Source organism: Anomalospiza imberbis, chromosome Z (assembly GCF_031753505.1).
Source record: "Anomalospiza imberbis isolate Cuckoo-Finch-1a 21T00152 chromosome Z, ASM3175350v1, whole genome shotgun sequence".
Taxonomy (NCBI): Eukaryota; Metazoa; Chordata; class Aves; order Passeriformes; family Viduidae; genus Anomalospiza; species Anomalospiza imberbis.
In genome coordinates this window covers 49,566,886-49,589,474 of record NC_089721.1, presented here as the reverse complement: position 1 = coordinate 49,589,474, position 22,589 = coordinate 49,566,886, and the positions used below count along the sequence as shown (strand labels likewise).

The 22,589-nt window shown below is 39.4% G+C and overlaps 1 protein-coding gene across 1 annotated transcript in view; it reads right to left on the bottom strand.

Annotated features, from left to right (window-relative positions):
- TNFAIP8 (TNF alpha induced protein 8) overlaps positions 1–2,376 on the bottom strand; it is a 35,733-nt gene extending 33,357 nt beyond the window's left edge. The window contains exon 1 of the mRNA XM_068177327.1: positions 2,354–2,376. The gene's annotated coding sequence lies outside the window, so the exon portion shown is untranslated. The remainder of the gene's footprint in view (positions 1–2,353) is intronic.
- Positions 2,377–22,589: the final 20,213 nt, after the last annotated feature.

The window sequence follows — 22,589 nt, the reverse complement described above, 5'->3', positions numbered from 1 at the left end:
ACTTACCTGACAGTAAACAATGAGCATGTTTGGGCAACAGATTACTAAGGCCATCATGTTTCCCCATTTCCTAAGAGTTTGCTTTCATAATCTTCTGTGGTTTTTACTCCACAGTTTATACTGTAAATGCAGACTGACCTTCAAGCTTGTGAGCAATTCTTGACAGCTCTTCAATAGTCAGTGCACAAATAATCTAATTTCTTTTCAAAATTTCTCTGGAATTTAAACATAGCAGACTCCATATGTAGTTACCTGGAAATCTAGAAGTAAGTATATCAGTCTATCAAACAACGTGGATCAGGGGTTAAGAAGTGAAAACTTTGCAAAAATCACAGGCATGACAAAATAAAAACAAGAGCAGTTTTGGCCCTAATGACTGCAAGAAAGAAACAAAAATTCCAATTTGTCCTAGTGGGTTTCTGATATTTATTCTAATATTTATCAGAAATAGGTGAAATATAAACATTTAATAGTGAATGAATGGGCAAATACTGGGAAAAAATTAACTATTACACTAAAATATGCAAGTATTTAAGACAAATAAAAAAATCTATCTAAATATGAGAAGTCAAGAAAAAGAATGTCATTAAAAAAAAATTACTACTCAAAACTGATATTTTGTGATGACTGATGATAAACACAGTAGTTTTGTCTTAGATTCGTGAACTTCATACATTTTTTTATTTCTCTAGTTTTTAATACACATGCATCATGAAATGTTGCATTTTAAACTCATAAGGTGTAATAAATGTCAGCAGCCCATGTATGGCTCTGGGCAACAAAGATTCTTCAGAGCCTTTTCTGACCACGCACACATGGAGCACCTTGGGGTATGCACTGTCTATTTCTTCCAGATCCTTTGAAATGTGGTATCTATGAACATTTATCCTTTGCACATGAATGCCAACTCTTTCTCTTAAATGCAGCCGTAAAATTCTTCACAGAACTAGATGTACACAGGGCCAATGTGCACAACAACCACCAGAAACCACTCAGTTAATCATGTTTATGCAACAAAGATCTGAAAGAAAGTAACATATTTGATGACCACAGAGATTTATGCTCATTTTATCTGATCTCCAAATCAAATCCACTTATGCCATCTTACCAATCGGTTTCTAAATGAAATCAAAACTGAACAGGGTTAGAAATGCTTGACATTGGCAGAGACTTGAAGTACAAAAAATTTTTTATCACCTTGAAGGTATTTCTAACATAATTATATAAAGAACAAATCTCACAGATTATATTTACTCCAAATTCATGTATTAACAGTCTCCATTCACAGAAAGGTTTCAGAGGTCCAGGACATGAAATTTTTGGGGGACACTACCTTTCCATGTGATTAGTGTGACACAGGTACTACCTTTCCTCTCTCCAGACAGGAACTAGGACTTCATGCATGTCAGCTTCAACTGATCACCAGGAAGTCCCTGCCCAACCTACTGGTGGTTGTGAATGCCATGTAAACTGGTCAGCTCTTTTTGAGGGTGCTGACATCTGATCCAGGGCTGTGTGCTGAAGTCCCTTGGTGAATAAGACAGCAGTTCTTTCCTCCCCAAATTTTTTATGGCAAAACCCTCATGTATAAAGCTACAGATTTTTCATTTCACCTACTATGGGTTTCATTGAGTAAAAGCACTGTAACTACAAATGTCTGCTCTAAAATTGGCTGCACAGGTAAGTTAATTATTCACAGATGGTTTACACTAAAACTCAAACTAGATATAAATGTTATTTTGACTAAACAAGACAAATGATACTGAATCTTTTGCATCTCAGCAGAACTACCAACCCCAACAAACAAATAGTATCTGTTTCTGCACTGAACCAGAGATAAGCTGTTGATCAAAGTGTCTGATAAACCTCCAGCAAAGGAAAATGGTTAGCAACATTATGAAAGATAAAGTCCTGGTAGTGACAAAAACCATCAACAGTTAACATCTGAGAAGGTACCCATAAGACTCCTGTTTAACTGTATTTGTGATACCTCATAGTCTCTTAAAATGAAATACGTATTTCTATTTTTATATACGTGATTACTAGTGATTACAAGGTTTTTGGGGACCAGTTCCATTACACAAATTAAGTTTTAGGCCAATCACTTGAATATATTCAGCACCCCATCACAAGCCTGTGCTATCATTCTGGTCTGCATAAACCTTGATTTACTATAAAATAAGACAGCTGTATTAAACAACTGCTGACCTGGTTGGCTATTCAGAAATAGTCCTAAGGCATGCACACTTCATCCATTAAAAAAAAGTGCTTTCAAATGCCCCTCTGCTGTATTCCTAAATGTTAATGTTATCAGTAACCAATATCTTGGTTGACAGAGATGCTGTCTAGTCACGTTATGACTAAGCATGACTGGAACTGCAGGGGCAGACGTGCTGACATCTCCTCCCTCTAGGAGGACACAAGTAGCTGGATCATGCTGCTGCACTCTTGGTTTCTTCACAACCTTTAAATATCAAAATCAGTTGACAGCACTTGAGGCAGAATGACAGAGGACAGTGAACACAGATATGGAATGCATCTGGAGTTATCTGTAGTTATCAGTAAACAGCCCTCACATCTCCTTCAGGTGAGTGCTCATTCATGCTCCTACCCTTCTTCTACTCCAGAGGAAACAGGTTGCTCAGGGCTGCAGCCTTGAAAGACTCTTTAGCAAAAGACACCAATGTCTATTTGAGGCCTGTCTAAGGTGCCCCACGAAACACTGTCCCTGAACACAGGAAAATACCAAGGAACTCAACTGAGGCCTGGCAGGAAGACATGGGGTGGCATGTGTTGGCTACCCCTGTGTTTAAAACTGACAAGCAAATCTCATGGGGCTGAGAAACCCCCACATTAATGAGGCTAAAACCATCTAGCTGATAAGGGTAAGCACTGGGGAAGGGAAGCTGCCCCAGCATTCCCAGGACTTCTGAGTATTTTTGAGGATGAGGCAGAAATGCTCAGTAGGAACCCGTACCTCAGACTGAGAAGGGGATGAAGGCATCCAGCTGTGGTGCTAGGAATCCATGGGCTCAGAAACTGAAAAGCCATTACTTCTTATAGTCAAAAAGAAAGGTAAGGCTTAGGACAACTTATTTCAAGTCCTGTTTTTTTCAACTTTTGTGCTGGGTCTCTCAATAGTAGCCCAGATGTTTAACCAAACTGAGTTATCTTGTAAGACAACCTCCCAAAAGTCATTGACTTCCCTACGAACGATAAAGATCTCGCAGTTCTGTTTATGTGATACATTATGATTGCTAACTGTCAACACTGAAGAATGACAGTTGCTCTTTCAGTTTGGAAAACACTAGACATCCCTCCACACTGCATGGAGCTGCTGTGCAGGGGTACACAGAAATGCTGTGCTGAGGAAAGCAGCTTCCACAAAATCCAAATCTAGGTGGATCAATCCTCTACAAAACTTCGTCTTGCCTTGCAGCATCCAGAAAGAATTCAGAATTCTCAGAACATCAATTCCAGCTTTTGTCAGGGACTTCTGATGCCCTGCATCATTTTATGGAGAACATGGCATGAGATAGTATGTCAGCTGATGACATCACACACTCCACTATATCAAAAACATGGGAAAGGATGTTCATCATGATACAGCTACAACTAAATGGAAATTTTACAATTTGTGTCCAAACGCAGAGCAGAAGAAGAAAAAAACCACATCCTTTCTGGCAGGAGTCCAAAGATGTGGTGGTGAGATGTTGGAGGCAAAGACATGAAGACAGTCTCTATAAACAACAGCACTGCTTCCTTTTGTGAATATATGGACGAGTACAACTGGTCGTAACATTAAATAAGAGATGCAGTGTTTGCTAAGTCCTGGCTTAGTTTCTTTCAAAGACAGTACAGAAAATGAAGGGGAACTCCTCAAGGGCACAGCTCTATCCTTGCTGTTGTGACTCCAGCACCTCTTGTAGGGAAAATTCAAGGCAAGGTGATCTTCTGGAATAATACTGGAGTCAGCTTAAATATTGTAATAGTAGGCAAAAGTTATTTGAAATACTTATGGACTAGCACTTAGTAATTTGTTTTAATTTACAGGAGTTAGGGGATATAAAAATAGGAGTTATCTGTTTATATTGTGCAAGTAAACCTGAAATTAGAAAAAAGTTATATTAATTTACAAGGCAGTCAAAATATCTATTTTTGTTCTTTTATGTCAATGGAAAAAATAAATCCCTAAACAATCTACTCTTCAAGCATCTCTTGAAGAAGCTAGGAAAAATCCTGAACAGTAAAATCATACATCTATGTCTTCAGCACTCTGGTTCAGCAGATAATTAAATACAACTGTAATAGGGAAGAAAACCACAGCATCTTGGCTTCTGTGCATTGTCCGGTTTTGTTGAAATACCTCTGTCACAACGAATGCTATTTTAAATCTCCTTCTGTATTGTGGATTTTAGAGAAGCAAAGAACTACAGCAAAAAACTCAGTATTCAGTCTAGTCAGCTTAAGAAATACTATCATTTTAGCTTCCTCATGTATTTTGAAAAGGGGACTGAAGATCAGGATTTAAGACTACCAGCTTTCATCCCTTAGTTAATATTTCAAGTATGTTGAACAATCTCAGTCCTTCCTTCACATGTACTGACTGAATTTCCACTTGTACTGAAAAGCTACACAGAAACAATTAAACAACTGCTAAGGAAGAATATTTTTTTAAAACTCTGTATGTTTGCTAGTAGAAACACAAAAATACTTTGACATGCACATGTATGTCAGCTACAAATGTATTTAGTCAGATGTTTATGGAGCAAAGGATTTTCTAATACTCAAGAGCCAATGCAAACATGTGTGGCTTGCAGATGCTACATCAGCCCTTCTCATATACATCCTGCAATGCAAACCTGCCACTGCTGACCCTGAGAGACACATATTCATAAGAGTTAACTACAAAATTAATCATTAGACACAGCTATATAAATGGCTAAGATTAATGGAAAAAACCTTCAGTGTCTTCCATATTTTGTTTTCCATACATCCATTGTATTTAGGCACTGCTGGGTCAAATTCCCCTGCACTGCAGGGTAAATCTCTCACTTCACTGTGACAAGTGGCACAATAAATGCCACACACTACAGTGGCCCAACATACATGTAATGGCTCATAAGCCTTCGTGAAAGGCAGTTTATTCGAGTATAAAAGTTAAATTCTTGAGAAACAAAGCTAAGCTCTATCAAGTACTGAGTGCTCAAAAAACCCCCATAGTTCAAAAACTGACATAGAGAGGATCAAACACCCTTCCTAAAAATATCTCAGAATCCACACTACAAAATTCTCACAAAATCCTTATACGCAGATGATGATGATGATATGGATTTAAGGCTGAATAATTTACATCTGTAATTTAGGAAAACTTCAAAATAGCAAACAATAAGGGGAATGAGAGAGGTAAAAAAGTGATCTGACCAACTACTACTGCCTCTTGGTTTACAGGCACTCCACGTAATGGCATGCTTTTTAAAGAGAGAGTAAAGAAACTGAAACATTATTCAGAAGCGGCTATGTCAAAAGGAGGTCACATGAAAACAACTTATCTTTTCCAATTCAGACATCACATAAAAACCCCGTATATATACATATATATATAGTGAACAACAGGTGACTATTAATGCCTAATTGGACAGCAGAGTTGCTAAAGGAAAAATTATAGCATGGAGTTCTGGAAGGGGAAATATCAGACTAAAAGAGGCTTTTTTCTACCATTTGGGTAAGCCTGAATCTTTTAATGTATCTAAAAAAAAAAACTTCAGAAATAAAACTTGGCTCAAAAGAATGTGGGCATTTGTGAAATGTCTCCCAAAAAGCTGAGAGGTGTCCTGAACAGAGAAAGACAAAACACATGGGAAAAAAGGAACAAATCAGGGTAGGGTTTCAGTGAGATGGGATACAGACCAGTGTACCTAAGCACAAAGTAAGACTGAGACACTTGTATGAACACAAACTTTTAAGCATTGCCTCCAAATGAAGTGGTTGCACAATTCCCAACCCTCAGACACGTTATACCCACTCTGTCCCTTCCTTTCATCCATTCTGAGAGGTCCCTGTGGTAGCAAAAGCATCTGTTTAGCTGCACAACACATCAGATTGAAAAATTAATTCACAAAAAAAGACTGCTGGGGGGAAAATAAAAAAGTCTAACTGATCTCATAATTGAGTTCCTCATTCTGACGAACATGAACATTTCTGCTGACACAAGGAAGGAAACAATACAAGCATGGGAACAGGACAGCATGACATTTTTGGCAATAGAAGGGCTGTGAAATCAGTGCCAACTGACTTGAATCGTTCAGCAGAGAGGATAACATCCACTGGAAACAAAAGGAAAAGGTCCTGTGCCACAAGATCATGACCAATCAACCAATCTGTCACTGCTCTGAAAAAGATAAGACAACAATAGTGAGACACACAAGACACTCATCTCCATACAAAGGATGATACAGACATTTGGTATGTGGCTAAACAATAAAGCACAGCTTCAACTCTTCTACAGAAACTAACTAAAGTTATAAAATGTGTGGGCTTAAGGATGTCTTGCTTTTTATCCTGTACCCAAAGTCATGCATCATAATCCTTTAACCATTTAGAGACCACATAGGTCAAAAAATTGTTCTGGTCATATCTTTCCTTTTCTGACACTGAAAATTTATTAGCTCACTGTACTTCCTTCAGTTATGCAGCCTTTTACTGCAGCTACCTTTCCACTGGTGTATATCGGTCATGCATAAACCTGTGCTGCTTGATTACACAAAGGGTCCTGCATTTGAAACAACACACACAACACACTTTTAAAAAAGTACTTCTGTTGTGTGCCCTATTTCTCAGCCCAATTTCCCATTACCTTCAGTCAGGCATTACATACATTTTGTAACAGGGGACATTACCAGCCCTCAAACCATTTTCCTAGGTGCACCACATGTGTTTCTCTCTATCCACCCTTCACCTAACCTGACAGACTTTGACCATTTCAAGACCTAAGTTCAGGCTACCATGATCATGTCCCCAGGATGGATGTCATTGCATCAGACTTGCCTGTCAGCATTGGTGGTTAATTCCATTTATTTCATCAACCACCTCATGGCACACAATTCTCATGGTGGAGAAGATAACTCCAAAATCACTCCCAAAATGCTCCCAGCACAATATTCACCCTACAGCTTCCTTTGAGGCTCACATACCCACAATCTCAACACCTACTGGTGCTTGAAATGCTGCATGCCTAATACAAACATCACTGAGCTTCTCTCCTTCTGGGTATTTATCTTATTAAACTGAGCTTTCTTCATCCTCAGGCCAACTCTAGATGAGCAGCTACCTCAGCAGTGTGTGCTGAGAGCTGTGCTTAACCTTCCCCTGAAACAAGGATAACTTCAAGTGACCAGGGATTTTCCACCCTGGCTCTTAAAAGCTCAAATGGTTGAATCCTGACAATGTTTGCTAAGGAATTGTACAGTTTCTCACATGCAGAAAGTGAAGGAACCAAACCCACCGCATCTCCTTCTGCTTCAGTTATCACTTCACAGCTTTAATTGCGTACCAGGACCTCACCAGGTCCTCCCAGGACCTTACCGCCCTACATGCCCTTGAGCTCCAAAAGCATCTGCTACACCATCACAACCACTGCTCAGAGCAGCTGTCACAGCTAAGCATGAAGAAAAACATCTTTCCACATGTTTGTTAATAATATGCATAAGGAACTGCTAGTAATGCAGCCAGATGAGCCTGCTTGTTGATGATTAGTCTTAGAACCTTAAAATCATTCAGATTGTAAAAGATCAATGAGCCCAACCTTCTTCCAAGCTGTACCAGAAATGCTGCCACAATACAACAGTTAATGCCAGTGTATATCTATGCCTGTGGCAGCATAAACACGCTTGGCAGGGGAGTCCACCTGTCTCTCTCCAGCAAGAACAGAAGAGAAATACCACGAACAGTGATTCCAGCAGAGACTCCACCTAGAGATGTTATTTATGACCGATGTGTACGTACGTATGCAAAGAAAATCATGTACTTGTCTGCAATGTTCAGGAAAGCAGGATTCAAACCAGGGGAATTGCAAAGGAGGAATGTAGCAGTCAAGGGAAGGGAATGCACAGCAGGCAGAAGAATTTGATATATTTCCTCTTTCAACCAGCAAGCTCATCAAAGAAGACCTCAGCCTATGAAAATATCAAGGGTCTGAAGAGCAGGTAATTGTAGTGTTATATTTTAGTTAAATGGTATGCTCTGTCTCACCCCTGGAAAACGTACGGTTTATTCCAAGCCTGTGATCCTCCCCTGCAGTATCCTGTGTCTGTAATCCCATTGGCCCGATCTGTTCCGTGCCCACTTTGAATCTCCCTGTTCAGTGTGCCGGGGGGACGGTTCTCTCTCTCTTCGCCGGCTCTCCTGGCTGGTGCTCTCTCAGCCCCTCTCTCCCCCTCCCCTTTCCTCCCTCACTCCCCTTTCCCCCCCCTCCCTCAGAAACCATGCTGCCTCCCGGGGGTAGGACCCCCAATAAACCCTCATCTAATGAGCACCCTCAGAAGCCGTGCGGAGTCTCCTTGCTGCCTGCTGCTACCGGCGAACTCACAGCCTTGGGGGGCACCCCGGGGACAGCCCCGGGCCCCCCCTCGAACACGGCACTACAGGTAATGGACAGAATTATTTTCACTCACAAGATGATATGAAAACATGCGAGAACAGACCAGCCACGAGACAAGTAAAACTGTATTGGAAGTCTCCAACACTGGAGCAAATCCCCCAGCTACCTCTGTAAAGAGTGAAAGTGTCCGTGCAGAGTTAAAATTAGGTTTAATCACAACATGAGATGCAAATGCTTGCTATATGGGCACTTGTGATTCAGAAGGCAGGCTTTTTCCAGCTATTATTCCTAAAGCACAACCACCACCTTTGGCCTAAGGAAATTGGTATGAGTGCACACAGGACCCGGACAAAAGCTATGAAGCTCTTTCTTACAAACCTTATCTTATCAAAAAGAGTTAGGGGATGTCTCAGTTAAAGGTAAAAATTCTGTCAAGTGATCTCACACTACCAGCATAATAATGAGCAAAAAATACTTAGTGATTGTCCCTAGGTTATAAGCGGTGAAACACCAGAAAAGATTTTCTAAGAATCAAAGTGAATAGCATTCAATATTAATTGAAGAATAGCAGTGAAATTTAGGTCCAGAAACATTAAAATTGTACAGTCAGCAAAACCAGGAAAATTGCCTGTAATGAGTTTGATTCTGATTAATTTGATATTATTAATATAATTTTTAAGTTAAATTTCTTTAAATACATTTTCCTACTCAAACTAAAGAATCATTTAGTAAAGTCATACACGCTTCTCAACTCCTTTCATGTTAACAATTATTTTAACAGGCTTAAAATATTATATATTTAGTTTCTTTCAGGAAAGAAGCTTGAGAAATGAGGGGTTTTTTTATAGTACTTATTTGTAAAACAATGGAAGACAAGAATTTGAATGAAAGCAGCTGATGACTGCAGCATGAGAGTTGGTTTTAGTCTGTGACTGAAAAGGCTTTTGCTGGTTTTAACATGCACCCTCTGAAGCAGTCTCTCAACAGCTCATTTCCTGGCTTCAAGCTCTCCAATAAGGAAAGAAATAATCAGTCACTGAGGGACTGGTCTCCTTGCACAGTCTCTACAACAAATACATTCATTACTTTGCAAGTGGGCTAACACAGCTGCACATCCTGGAATGTGGTACAACTCTACCAGCAAGTAATGTTAGCAAAATTCAATGCTTTTGAAACAGCAACAACAACAAAGATCTTATCCAAAGGACTCTCTAAAATTTCCTTATTATATGGCTATTGACAAGGTACAATTCCTTACAGCTATCTGGTACTTGATGTGTAGTTAACACAAGGAGGTGCTTTAATACTATTCTGAAATAGTGCTAGAATTCCATTCAAAGCTACACAAATAAGTTGTCAGCAGAGCAACAAATTTCCATAATTTTACCTCTGAAAAACAGGTTCCCAATCTGCATATGCTACCCAAGCAAGCATGTAAGGGCTGAAAGTGCTCGCTTCCCATGGCTGACAAACAAAACGGGTTCTCACAAGACAGAAGAGGTGCATTTTCTTTACACATAAACAGAAATTATAAGGGGGAAAAAACCCACAAAACACCAAAATAAGTAATACTCATAAAAATACAGAAACAATCCAAAAATATATTTTCTGAATGTAAGCAGAGAAAAAGCCCAGTTCCTCTAAAGATGCAGTACCCTGCACTAAACTATTTTTTAAAAAAATTATCCCTATAGATGACACATTTCTATGCAAATCATCTAGAAATCTGATGGAGATTTCATTTTTTTCCCAGAAATTCCTAAAAACTTTCATGATACCAGAATTATCTGGAAGTTTCATAGCTAAATGTTACATTAATTAGGCTTCATGCAAACGCTGAGTTCTGTTGCATTAGCTAAGAACATCTCTTTTCGGAAATAAGACTCTTTCAGTTGCAGGTCATTTTAACAGAGAAAAATCACAAGTATAATAAAATATTTCTTGAAACTTCTTACTTTGAAAGAGTCAAAGCCATTGAGGCTGTCACCTGGCACAGATACATAAGTACTTTCACTGTTCTCACCCTACTAGTCTTTCCTAGAGGATTAAGGCCATGCATTGTTTTTCATAACATTAGGCAAATTTTCCCTGAAAGGAATACAGACTGGAAGAACATAAAGCAGAATAATTTGTGACTTTCATTATAGGGCTTTCCCTTCTTTCTTTCTACAACCAGCTATACAGCCTATCTGTAATGTTCTAGCTGCACAAATTATTGACAGAGTTGTGAGATGTAAATACGATCAAGTGCATGCAACAGAAACTAATCTAAAAATAGGGAAAACTGGATATAAGCTGGGAATGTGCCCTTGCAGCTCAGGAAAGCATCAAAAAGCATAAAAAGCAGTATGGCTAGAAGGTCCAGGGAGGTGACCCTGCCCTTCTACTCCCACCTGAAATGCTGCATCCAGCTCCAGGACCCCCAACACAAGAAGGATGTGAACCTGCTGAAGAGAGTCCAGAGGAGGCCAAAGATGATCCAAGGACTCGAGCACCTCTCCTGTGCAGACAGGCTGAGAGGTGGGGGTGTTCTGCCCAGAGAAAACTTTTCTGAGAAAGAGGAGGCAAGACGATTTACTGGAGTCCATAGTGACAAGACAAGGGGTTTTCAACTGAAAGAGGGTAGTTTTATACTAGGCATAGGGAAGAAATGTTTTACCATGAGGGTGAGGCTCTGGAACACACTGCCCAAAGAAGTCATGGATACCTCATTCCTGAAATGTTTAAAGCCAGGCTGGAGGGGCTTTGAGCTGTCAAGTGAAACATGTCCTTGATGTCTATGGGGACCAGGGTTAGGCCTAATCTACCTTTGAAGGTCCATTCTAATCCAGGTCATTCTATGATTATGAAAAAATGGGAGCATATAGTCAAGGAAATAAGGAAAATACCAGCATGCTGAAGTTACACCCGGCATTTTCCAAGTAAATGCAGACATAAAGGTTGCTTAGAAAATATTTAAAGATCCATGAATGAAAATGTAGGTCTGAGTATTTTGAGCTACTTTCTTCAGTCCAAGAGTAATACATTGAACGAACAAGGGAAAAATTAGGTTTTGAGAAGAAATTTAGCTTGTGGTCCCAAGCACAAAAAAGTTTTCATCATAGCAGTTTCTGTATGTTATTCATACAGAGGAAAACACTGTTCAGACCTACTACACTTACTTGATGTACATGTAACTATATGGAGCTGAATTTTACAGAGAAATTTAGAGAAATCTGTCTGGATTTGTCACTCTGGGAAAAAAAAGAGAAGAGATATGAATCGTAGGCAGAAAAATAACTATTAAAGCACATGGCTTTAATGAATCAAATTAATCAAATGAATAAACATTACAAGTAGATGTCTGAGAAATATTCCTGTGTATAACAAAGTTTAGCATGTTATGAATTACCTCCTAAACTGTGTAAAAAATCTGATCTTATGTAAGAAAACTATATTGTATAATACTAATATTACCAGTTACTGAAAGTTCCTCACCTGAATAATGGCAAAACACAAAAGAAATTACATTCTTCTCTTTGACAGTTTGGAAGGAAACTTTATCCCAGTAAAGAAATATGAACTCTTCCAATCATGTAAAGCAAAAGGAATTTAAAATGCCACAGACAAAAGTTTCCTCCAACAGATTCTTTTCAGCTTGGTGTCAAAACAAACAATATCTGGAGCACATTTACCCTGGATCACACAACCAGCTTTACAGTCACCAGCATTAATTCACTTACACACCTCCACTGTCAATAAGAGATCGTGTGTACTCAAAGAGGAACCCATTTCCCTTTAGTGATGATTATTTTTTACTGGGACACCTTGGACTGCCTTTACCTGACACTAGTCAAATATCTCCAGGGGGTTTTCAGGAGGAGAAGAGCATGGGAAAGAAGAATTAAGTAGAAGCTCTGCATAGAAGGAACACATAAAAAAGAGGAACTGTGAAATTTGCTAGTCAGACTAAAAATTCATATGTACATGTATAGTGCCAGAGGTACTACAAGAAGAATGGGTGTAAAGCTAATCTGTTTCCTTCCTTTAGAGCACTCAAAAGAAGAGGGTACTAAAGAAGCAGGCAAGTTATTAACTGAAGTCTTTCCACAGTTTTTGAATTTCATCTTCTTATTTCACTAGCTTATGTTAGAGTAACTTCATTAGTTTATCTTTCCACCTTCTCTCAGCAGTTAGACTAGACTGCAAAAACATCATTGCCTAACATTTTGTCTAAACTACATGGACTTGTGAATCTCCTCAGGATTCCCATTTTAAGTAACAGAACCACTCTGTCAATGTCTGTTTATAGATAATAATTATGCATAAATAACACAACTTGTAATAATTTAAAGGGAAGGGGAAAAATTATGGTTTTGAAGCACTTGCCTTTTATTCCCTTGAAGGCACCTTGCATTGAAAGTTTCAAGATTCGGATCCAAAATAGAAGTTAGTTTTGCTTTAAGTTGCCACACACTGAGTATTACAGAACAACTGCTGCACAATAACTGCATTTGCACAGACAGCTATTTCCCATTTCAAACCTTACTGTAGTCTGCCAAAATTTTCAGACACAGGAACACAACCTTTGGGATACAGTCACCCAAGCGCTGTGCTCTGCTGCAGGCTTTCAGACTTCCACAACTTGCCCTGAGGTCACTGATGGAGAATAGAGCAGATAATGTTACAATGTGCTTTTTAACTGAGAAGTCTAGCAGGATGTAACAAATTTTTTGCATGTTTTATTTTGGAGAAATTTACTGTTTCTCTTGTACTTTCTTTCAGTAAAGATGGTTAAGAAAGGGATGGGGGCTGTCCAGAGAACAGGATCTCCCAGCTCTGACTACTGAAGGGCCTCTGCTTAGCAGGATGCACAGCTTTCCACAAGCAGCACTCACTCAAGAGCCTGAACACCACAATTACAACATGGTCTTGTTTAAGGTATAAACAAGCTTAACACATGTTATTTTCAGGGTTACACTGCAGCAACACTAAGCACCTTAACAAATTGCCTCCAAATTAGGCAGGCCCAGTAGCGCTGCCCTTGAGGGAACTTCAGTTGAATTTACCTGAGCAGAACAAATTAGGCGATGCTCACAGCTCTTCACACTGCCATTCTGACACCAACTGACCAACTGTTTATTTGCCTCCTTAGCCAGCACAGCCCCACGAGATCTGCACCTGGTCACCCGCCTCCCGCAGGGGACACAAACACTCCTGTCTGGCTCCACACCACTGCTGGAGGCAGATGGTTTCTCAGGGCAGGAGACCCCAGTCTGGGGGCTCGCTGAGCGCTCTGCAAGGCACCCCGTGTGATGTGCCTGCCTCCCTGCAGGCCACCCCAAACGAGGTGGGATGTCTTTGACAAAGACTTCTCTTCTGCCTAGCACTCTTAAATGTTTTATTAGCTTTAGCTTATTTTATTATGGTGTTACTCAGTTGTTCATATTAAGAAAAATAAAGCTCTAAACACACTTTTTTTTCCTCTTCAGTCTTTTGTTTTTCATCTCAAGAAGTTCATTTAAGCTTCTCAAGGTTCTTCTAATCCTTATTCCAGTATTTGATTTGATCAAGTTCTGAATTGAATCCTCCTAGCTAACAATTTATTCCTTTGCCTATGTGTTAGTTGCCATTCTTCTGCATCAATGTATTTATTGTCACCAAGACTCAGAACACCAACTTTCAGACTTGTGCTGTAGCTATTCACTTTTTAAGACAAATAAAGTTGAAATAGGTCACAACTGCATTTTTAGCTGTGGACTTCTGCACTACTTTTTTCACATACAGTTGTAAAACTTAGAGATTATTAAATGCTGCATGCTGCATTTAAGCTGCTGCTTTCCTATAATTTTAAACCTAAATTTTATTGTCCACTGTAACCCCAACCTCAGTCCACTCTCCTTCCCCAACCTCAGTCACATACATATAAATGCTTGTGGCTTGAGCAGAAAGCAGGGTTGATTTTGTGACATAGTTTCCTGTGTACAGAACAGCAGCACATGCTCTGCTTTTAGGTACTTACAGGTTTTCTAGGTCTCAAATGCTGAATCCCTATCAGGTGAACCAAAACACTCAGAATTTTTTTTCAATACACCCTGTTCTGTGATCACTGAAATTAAATACCTGGCTTGATTCACAGAACTGGGTACTCCTTGTAAAGCAGGATCTTTACACAAATACAATTTGAGTGAGATTTGTTGTGTGGGTTTGTTTGTTTGGTTGGTTGGTTGGTTTTTTTTAAGGTCTTAAATTTTAAATCAAGTCATTAGAAAAATGAGTATGCTGAAATGCTTAGAAACTTCTAAAAACTACAGGTAACAATAAACAACTTGGACAAAGCCAACTGGAAAACACTGTCAAACAACCAATGTTTAGGGATCCTGGATGAGATGGAACAGCAGTGTCCATGAGCTGAGGTCAACAGCAAGGACCATGTCCCATGCTTTTCATCTTTTATTGTTGCCTAGAACATGCTTTCAGCAGATGGATCTTTTTTTTAGTAATTTAGACTCTCTATACTATCCAATGTAAGATCTGAAGCAGGAGAAATGTATAAACTACTAATCACCTGAGATTACATTTGAACACCTCACAGGAATAAATAAAAATGCATACAGTATTTTATTACCTATCACTGACCTCACATTCACTATTCCTCCTAATCTATTTCCCAATTATCCTCCTAGTATTAACAACAAATCTGACATTTCAAGTGACTTTAAACCATCTACCTGCATATTCAAAACCACTTATACAGCAAGTACTGCTAGCAAACCTGCACAAAAGCATTTGGTCACAATCAGCATACTTTCTGCATCACTGACCAGTGTGGTGTTTTGCAGACTAATGCAACACAAATTCATTGTTTGGATTACACAGATTTTTCTACAATTCAGATGTTAATCACATTTCTACTATTATTCAGCTCTACCTGTAAGTTCTAATAAATTTTCAAAAGCTCCAAACAAAACAAGATTTGAATATTACTTTTTCTTTAACCTGAGAGTGATCTAATACACTGAAGTACTATAACTTCATGGAGAACATATTAAGTAAATATGCCTGGAAATAATCAATTGAATTCACAAAAGTAGTAGATAAGACCTTGATATGAAATGCATAGCAATACAAGGGTATCGTAGAAACAATTTCTAGAATGAGATCTTCAAACAAGAAGAAATTCCTCCTCTCAATATGTTGTCAAGTACAGGACCAAAAAAACTTGTCTGGCAGCTATACAAAACTATTAAGATTCCTACAGCACTGCTTATAGTAACAGATCTCTATTGTTTCATTGTTTCATCAGAGAGGAGGCTAAAGCATCCTGTAATTTATACACAGTAACTACAAATACTACTCAGTATACAAGAAAATAAAACTGTAGTCAAACAGAGAAAGACTTCCCCTCAGTGAAGTCTTCCAGTGAAACCACTGGAAATCACAGAAGATAGAATCATAATGTGTTTAGGGGTGCAATGGACCTTAAGGATCAGCAAGTCCCAGCCCCCAGTGCCATGGGCATGGACACCTCCCATTAGACCAGGTTGCTCAAGGCCTTTATCCAAACTGGCCTTGAATGCTTCCAGGGATGAGACAACCCACAACTGCCCTGGGCAACTTGTTCCAGTGTCTCACCACCCTCACAGTAAAGAATTTATTCCCAATATCTAACCTAACCTTCCCCCCTTTCAGTTTGTACCCATTACTCCTTGTCATGCCACTGCAGTTCCTGATGAAGAGTCCCTCTCCAGCTTCCCTGCAGGCCCCTTCAGATCCTGCAAGGTTGCCATGAGGTCTCCACACAACCTTCCCTTCCCCAGGCTGGACAGCCCCAACTGTCTCAGCCTGGCTTTGTAGGGAATGTGCTCCTGTCCCTTTATCGACTTCATGTCCCTCCTCTGGACTAGCTCCAACAGTTTCGTGTCCTCCTTATGTTGGGCACAGCACTGCAGTGGGGTCTCACCAGAGCAGAGCAGAGCAGAGCAGAGCAGAGCAGAGCAGAGCAGAGCAGAGGGGCAGAATCCCTTCCCTCGCCCTGCTGGCCACGCTGCTTTTGGTGCAGCCCAGGACACGTCTGGCTCTGTGGGCTGTGAGCACACACTGCTGGCTCATTTTCCATCAGCCATCCCCACCAAGCCCTGCCCCACAGGGCTGCTCCCAATGAAGAGAAAACTGCTACACTCATCCTGACTCCATTTAAGACTTCAGGAGAAGATATCCCTACAAATGAACTTAATATATTTTATACAATTTATTTTATTAACGTATAAGCAGTTACAAGGGGAGAAGGGAGATCCAACCAGTGCAGATCTGCCCTTTAGCTCAAATGTAGGACAGTCAATTTATACCACGAGGTTAACAAAATTAAAGAGCACAGCTTCTTGATTTTGTTATACAGGCATTTAAAGTACAGCACAGACACAAAAAGCCCTTGAGCTTTTCTATTCCCTGTTTCACTGTAATCCTAGCCATAATAAAACATCTAAACATAAAGGTTATCAACTACCTTCTTCTAACTTGACTTTTAGACAGGTAAGTGAGCTTCAAGGCTCCCACAACATGCTCAGATTTGTCTCTATTGCTCTATCCTCATGTCTTCCTTCCTGTATCTTTTGCAAAAAACTTCTACTTTTTAATCTCATAAAAAACATAATTAATTTTAATATGCCAGTAAACCCCACTTAGCTGCCTACAAAATCATTCCAGTCATGCCAAAAAGATAACAGAGCTGAAAGTTCTAGCAACACTATAAATAAGATCAACTCTAGACTACTTGAGACACAGATTTTATGTCTGGAATCCCAAACACTACAAGCTAGAGACAGCAAAATTTTTTTCTTCATATCAAAGCCATAAAGGTAAACTATGTTTCCTCAGAAGAGGACTTTTTTTAATAAAATAGTCCTGCAGTTAGTCATAAAGACAGTAATATAAACATCAGGACTAAACAAAATCTTAATATCAACATTTACTGACAATAAAGTATCAAGATGAGCTAGAATTGAAAAAAATTCGCTAAACAGTTGTTCATTTTTGTTTCACCTTATAAAGCATAAAGCAAAAAAATTCATTTGAAGTGCAGCTGATAAAATGCAGATTTTTTGTTCTGAATAGAGGAAGAAGGATGTGGAATGAGCTGAAGGTGGGCAAAGGTTCTTCCACATAGCCTGAAAATTACTTTAATACACTAAGGAAAATGGACTAAGCATATATACAAAACAAATAACCTTCTGCTGAGAAGTGGAAGAATATCATAAACAAACACATATCTAATTATGAATACTCCAAACCAACTCAATAATCAGGGTTTAATTACAGGCCATTTAACTAGGCTTACCTTATCTAGCTTTTTTATGCATGCACATACCTACCACTCAGAAAGAACCATCTGCAGCAGATGAGTCAGAAAGGCACAGGTACCTTCTAACACCAAACTACTATTTCTCTACATTCTGAAACCATAATATGTAAACACTCAAAAAACCCCCACCTACCAAATGTTTTGCAAAAGACGGGAAGTATGGTTTTGCTACTGATTTTATACTAGTTAACTATGATATATAGCTCTAAAACGCATTTCATATAAAATGGTGATGCTTTATTAATAGCAATTAACACAGCAGCAACTTCCTCTCTTTTCCTCAAGGCAGAGTAGCACCAAAGGCCCCTTCATAACTGTTAACATAGCACTATATGTTGGTTTTGCATGGCCAAGTTTTGGTACTGGGGGCTACAGGGGTGGCTTCTGTAAGAAGCTGCAGCTTCTCCCATGTCTGGCAGAGCCAATGCCCACTGGCTCTAGGATGGATGTGCTGCTGGCCAAGGCTGGGCCAATCAGGGATGATGGTAACACCCCTGTGATAACTTATTTAAGAAGGAGAAAAAGGTTACTGGCCCAATGAAAATGCACTCAAGAGAAGAGAGGAGTGAGAGCATCTTAGAGAAACAACTCTGCAGACATCAAGGTCAGTGAAGGAGGGGCAGGAGATGATCCAGGTGCCAAAACTGAAATTTCCCTGGAGCCCATGGTGCAGCACATGGAGAGGCAGCTGTGGCCCTGCAGGGTCCACAGGGATGCAGAGGTTCACCCATAGCCCATGGAGAACCCCTGCTGGAGCAGGTGGGTGTGTGTAAAAAGGCTGTGACCCCAAGGGAAGCCTGTGCTGAAGCAGGCTCCTGGCAGGGACCTGCAGGCCCGTGGAGAGAGGAGCCCATACTGGAGCAGGTTTCCTGGTAGGATTTGTGACCTTCTGGGGGACCCACGCTGGAACAGGACTGACCCCACAGAAGAGTGACCCACACTGCAGAATTTTATGTAGAAATGTTGCCTGTGGAATGGACTCAAGCTGGAAAATTTCCTGGAGAACTGTCTCCTGTGGGAGGGTCCCCATGCTGGAGCAGGACTTCTCTCCCTGAGCAGTGGCAGAAATGCACAATGAACTGGCAATAAACTCCATCCCCCATCCACCTGCACTGCTGGGGAGAAGGTGGAACTGGGAAGGAGGGACAGGTGGGGGGAAGGTGTTTTTAACACTTATTTTTCTTCTTATTATCCTGTGATACTATTTGGCGGATGATCTCTCCTGGTCCTTATCTCAACCCTTGAACGTTTTTTTCTATTTTTTCTCCCTTCCAGTTACCAGGGTGAATGATAGAGCAGATTTGATGGGTACCTGGCAGCCAGCCAAGGTCAGCCCACGACACACTGGAATGCTTTCAGGAAGTCAAGTGGCAGTTATTTACTTCGGACCTAAAAAAGCTGAATCATATTTTAGAGCATTTCACTATTTATAGCTGCTGGGGATATGCCTTCTGCTATACAGTGTACCATTTACAGATAAAAAGAATTTGTTGCAAACATCACCTTTAGAAACTGGAACACAGCAGAAGATTCATGGGCCCAGACATATCCTTTACTTTTATACTTTCCAAAATAAAGCTTAACATTTTCAGTGACCATGTCCATAAGAAACCAGTAGAGATTATTTTATCCCCATCCCATCAACAATATTCCAATGATAGCAATGACCCGGCTATGTCTCAGATTTCTGCAGAACTGGCAAAAGCAAGAAATGACACTTTTCTTTCTTTCAGAACTGAGTGAGAGCAGCAATATATTCAGGCTGGATTTGCTGTTTAGCACATACACCCAACAGAGTTCTGACAGAGAATGCTCCCCATCACCCGAAACCCAATTTTTAATACCCTTTTTTTTCAGAATTTTGCAATTAACTTCTAGAACTTCAGCTGTACTTGCAGGTAAAATAAGTTCTTTAGGTAAGTATAATATTCTGCAGTAATGCCAACGTACTTTAGATAGCCCAGTACTATGCATCAAATTGGAAGTGGGCAACACTGGAGTATAGGAATTGGGTTGAAAATAACTTACTTCAGCTAGAAGCTAAAGAGAAATTCTTCTTCATGGAATCACAGTGGTTACACACCTCATATTGCACAATCAATAATTTAAATGTGGTAACATTTTGTTTGATAAATTTCAATTTGGCATGTATTTGGAAAAAAATATTATCCCCTTCTTAAACACTTTTCTACCTAACAGGCACTTTTTTTTTTGCCTCGCTGGATAACTTATTACTTAAAATGCCTCTCAAGACAACCAATTACAACACTATCTGTGTGTCATATATATGCTGAAGAGAACAATCAGTCACAGGTAACTAATGGATTTTATTTCCACCACCAGAGAGGTATTCCAGCTCTAAAGTTCAAGAGATAAATACCTTAACAGATACATGCAGGTATATACTTTCTCTGATTGCAGCTTTTTTTTCTGCTTCTAATTACCTTAAAGTTTAGTATATTCTTTCCTTTTACAAGTATTTAGTATGTAGAGGAATAACATGGACTATAGTTACATATTTTTCTTCAGTTCAGTTCTTTACAGTTCACCCTGAATATAACTGAGCCCCAGTAATTTCTGCAGACAAAACACCAAAGAAGAAAAAAATATATTGTCTGTAAAAATACTTCGTTAGCTGGAAATTTAGTTTACAAGTACAAAAGACACTAAAAGAAGCAAGCATGTAAAATCTTCAACTATAGAAGCCAGTTCTGTTTAAAACAGTTTGCTTTGCTCTTTGCCATTTCCTGAATTCCTCTCAAGACCTCCCTAGCAAGGGCACACTATTCAGGCATGCTCCGGTAAGGCTCCAGTACTACAGCAAAAACAAATCCATTAATTGAGAAAGGCTTACACACACCACACAATAAAAATTTTGCAACTGATCAGGTAATAAATATCAAACTGCTATGGTAAATGGAAGTTCCACCAGTTCATTCTGGGGTCTCCAAACACAAGTACAGAACAGACCAATTGCTCAACTGCAAACAGAGAGAGCCCAGCCCACTGCTCATGCACACACACCTCCTTCACATGATTTAACAGCCATCACTCAGGGTCAGACATGTATCCAAATAACTACCATTAGCCACATCTGCACCCAGCCTGATTTCCATAGGACAACACTACTGCACTCCCACATTCCTCACTGCATTATTCCATAAATCGGAGAAAATAAATGCCGGGATTTAATGTGTCCAGTTTAGTTGGTCCCATTATCTTCAGCATACAACTCATCAATGCCAGCTAAGGGTATTATCATCAAAAAGTCATGTAACACCTCTTAAGTCCCTGTAAGGTTTGCTCAAGGGCTGAGGCATTCACTATTCATAATATGTATTTCCAAATAAAAATGTATTGAACTCAAGGGGCAGCTTTAACTCCCTTTTCATTTAAAAGCTATGAATTTTGTTTAATACCCCATCTCACACACCTGCCTTACAACAGAGATTCCAGGAATCACCACATTGAAATGAAGAAAGAAGTGATGCTTTGGCTGGAAGTGACAGTCAATGATCAGTTCAGACAACAGCATCTTAAACACAGGATTAACAGCTTCTAACGTAAATCCTGTATTCCATACTCTTCCCCTTCTTTGAGGCTTGTTAGAGATGCTTAGGAAATAGCCAAGTGCTGCCACTGCTCTGTAAATTATACACCTCAGTCTCAGAGCACAGAGCTCGCTTCTCAGTGGGGGGTGAGGTCAATCTCTAAGTTAAAAAAGGACATTCTGGTTTGAGCAAAACATTACTTGAGAAAGAGAATGTAAAACTGCTGTGTGAAACCTCTTGTGTACATGCTTAACTGAAAAATACCATCTTAACTTTCACTTGAACACACGTAACATTTACTTTGGGTCTTATGATCTGATGACGTTGGAGGTATAAGAGGAAAAAAAACCCCAGTAATTTCAAACCATACTCACTTTCAGTGATTGCAAAGCCAATAAAAAATAAAGAGGCCTAGAATTTTCACTGCATTACAGCTGAAGAATGTTGTAAACATTTTTATCACAAATAGAATTGACAACATGGCTGTGAGTAGATGGACACTAAAAAAACCCCAGACCAGCCCAAAAAACTCCTCAAATTACTTTGACATTAAATCATAGCTCCTGGAGCACCACAGTTTGTGTTTTGATACTCCAAAGAAAAACAAGAGCACTAGAATCTGTTGAGATACACATTACTGAAATTTGTCTTGACACTTTTTCAAGGTATACTGTGTACAAAGAATACTTTCCCCACTAGAAAATTCTTCCTATATACTTAATTTTCAGCAAAATTTTGTTTTGTTCATCAGTTCAATCTGATTCACAAAATGTGACAAACACAGTGTAAGAAATTTGTCAGAGGGAGAAGATGGAAGTAGTTTAAATGATCAGTCTAATACAAGGAAAATATAGAAAATGACAAGAAACCTACCTACAAAGGCAGTGGGGAAAGAAAGACAAAAGGAAAAGAAGCACAGTACCGTCTATTTGCCTTATAATTTATCTTAAGGATGTAAAGCTGTATCAAATTTACCCAGAACATGGTTACAGCTGCTAGAAAGTAGTAAATACAGAACAAAACTATGAAAAGGTACTACCAACCTTTTAGATTAAGTAGGTAATTTTAAAAGATATATACAATGGCAAGACTATGATAA